Below are 2,981 nucleotides of genomic sequence, written 5' to 3' on the forward strand. Positions count from 1 at the left end.
CCCGTTGTGAAGGTACAAACAATCTCCAAAAAATAGTCTGTTTTGGTGATCTGCTCCGTTGGTTGACAGATGGACTTACATGCCGTTTCACAAATTCCCATCTCAACCGTAATCTTCTTCTTTTTCGTTGCAGCCGCCATCTTGTTGTCCTTGAAACAGCTCTAGTTCCCGGGATGACAACCGTACTAGATGGGGCCACTGGCCCGACTTGTCTAAGAGGAGACAGTCAAGAACCTCGAGTCAGAATTGACCTCAATGAAATCGGCGTGATTCTCCGCCAAAATTAACCCCGTGGGAGTGGATCCGAGACTTCCACTTGGACGCAGTGAAGGGGAAAAGTACCATTGCACCATATTGTATTCGGAAAGAAGTGGGAACACGAAATTACGAAGACGTTTCCAATTTGCAAGTCAGAACAAAAGTGAGCTTTATTAGTCACCTGAGAGACATGGAAAGTTGGTATAGTACTGTGACATCGAGCATCAATATTTCGAAGCATGGAAAATCCTTCACTACAAAGCAACCCTTCGAGCAAAGTGCTTGCTCCAATTTATTTCCTTTGAATTAGAGAGCTGACAAGAACGTGCTTACTGAACGAGAGGAGGGGCCAATATAATGTGACAATGGACAAATCAAGTCCTTGGAAGTAACAAACTGAGACCTTTTCTTCTCCATTCGACATTTTTACATTACTAATGTGCAGGTCATTTCTAACATAAAGACATGTGCCCCCATGCGGAAAAATGGGATTGACAGGGCGCACTCTATCTCATCGAACTAGATTGAAGCCAATCATGACTGGCTTTTCATCTAGGACTCTTGGTCGAATTGGGAATTGGCCCCACGAGGGCAAAAACAAATGAATATTGTTATTTAAATGTGGAAACTCTTCCGTCGGTTCACTCAACACATAATACCAGGAGGTCGATGATACGTATATAAAGGGATTTGTCCTCGAACCATAGCAACTACTAAGGTTGGACCAATGATCCCCTCTCTTTGCATTTATTTGTACCTTGATCGTTCTTTCATTGTAAATATAAGATTTGCTCTAGTGTCGAAAAGTAAGATACAATTGCACTGCCCACTCACTGTATTATTGGATTCACTTCCGGTGAGGTTAATTATAGACTCCAACAAAAACGGGGTTGGCATGTCGAACAGAGATTGCAAGAGTTCGACGGTTTATATGTGCAAAAAGCTGAATTGGGGCCCGTTCCTTCAAGATGTGAAAACGATGCTGAAAACCTTTCCTGCTCACAAATCAATACAGCTGCTGGACTTTTGGATGATTCTTAAACAGAACGGGCATCACCATGGCCTCAAAAAAACCGCTTAGTGCAATCCTCTCGAATTTCGGCTCAACATAAAAATAACATCTTTTTCTTCGGGGACTATCAAAAACTACTACAAAAACTACATATTTTGGTTGAATGAATTGAGCCGTGTAATGAATGAGGACACCAAATGTCAAAAAATGTGACAAGTTATTTTGACATCTACTCCATTGCAAAAGTATGAAAGGTGTTGTTAATGTTTTCTAAGAACATCAAAGGTGTGAGAGAGCGTTTGTACTGGGAAAGGCTTGAAAGGTTTGTAGTGCACAATATTCGGAGAAAGTATGAAAGGAATCTGATAGCGCTTCCTATCATAAGCGAAGCTTCTTATCCAATTGAGAACCTTGCTTGGATCCCAATGTCATGAAATCTATTCAAGAAAAGGCCATGATCTACTTTTTCTAAGGCCTGGGCAAAATCAAGACAGACAACATCAACTGACTCAAGTCTTTCCAGTCTCTCAATGACCTGTTCTACAGTAAATGTTCCATCAGTTGGGTAACCGTGCTAAAATGTCCTCGGCGCTCATGCTGGCTAGGAGGAAGGACAAGGACAAATCAAATGGAATAGAATGTCAAAATCGAGTATTTTCATTAAATTGCTTATTGGTAAATGTTGCAGTTTTTAGCAGTATCTTACCAGTCTTTTTTTAAAACCACCGATCACAGGGGGATTTTAACATTAACCATAAAAAATGGTAATTTCTTGCTATTTTTTTCCGCAAAGATTCTCGGGTTTGTGTACCGATACAAGGGAATGAAATTCTCTGTAAGTCAAGGTGAGTCATAATTTATAAAATATTTGGTCGTGCAAACTGGTTGAATTAGCCGCTCTAGGGCACCCTTGAATGTAGGGCTGGTCTGGGATCGTTAACAAAAACCGATCTAAGTCACGTTTAAAACTTAACAATGGGTCATCTAATGCATAGAATCGTCTAAGAGAGCACGGCAGCAAGTTGTACAAAGTTGGTGCCCGGTTTAAGACAAAAGAAGATTTTAAGCCCCTCACAATCTTTTTATCCAAGTGATTGATTTTATGGCGCATTTCACATGAAATTCCTCGTCTCTCGCTAACGCTATGTCGTATTCCCGGGTTAAGACAAAGGGAATGGAGACATTTAAACACATACAGGATTAGGTAAAGTTCATACCTACGTTGAATACTATACAATCCCAATGATTTGAGGCGTTCCCAAGAGCTTAATTTCGACATCCCGTCAATATATCTCGTGAAACTCTTTTGTATTCGTTCAATCTTATTTAACCCCCCAGCGGTCATGGGGGCCCAGATTGGGGAAGCGTATTCAAGATGTGGCTGGACTATTGATTTGTACAGGGTTTTCATAGTCAGTACATCTCTGGACTTGAATGTTCGATATATCCAGCCGCAAGTCTGAAAGGCTTTGGTCACTTTTGACTGTACATGCTCTTCAAATTTACCATCGTCTTGAAGAATTATCCCGAGATCCTTGATTGAATTTACCGATTCGATTGGGTTCCGGTAATTATCGATATAAATAGGGGGGTCAGTACCAACTTGGCCGTTTGTCATAATACGGAATTTATCCCCATTTAATTCAATGTTCTGTGCTTGAACCCAATCATATATTCTGTCTAAGTCTCTTTGCAACTCTGTCCCATTCGC

The sequence above is a fragment of the Tigriopus californicus genome, chromosome 12, assembly GCF_007210705.1.
Source record: "Tigriopus californicus strain San Diego chromosome 12, Tcal_SD_v2.1, whole genome shotgun sequence".
Taxonomy (NCBI): domain Eukaryota; kingdom Metazoa; phylum Arthropoda; class Copepoda; order Harpacticoida; family Harpacticidae; genus Tigriopus; species Tigriopus californicus.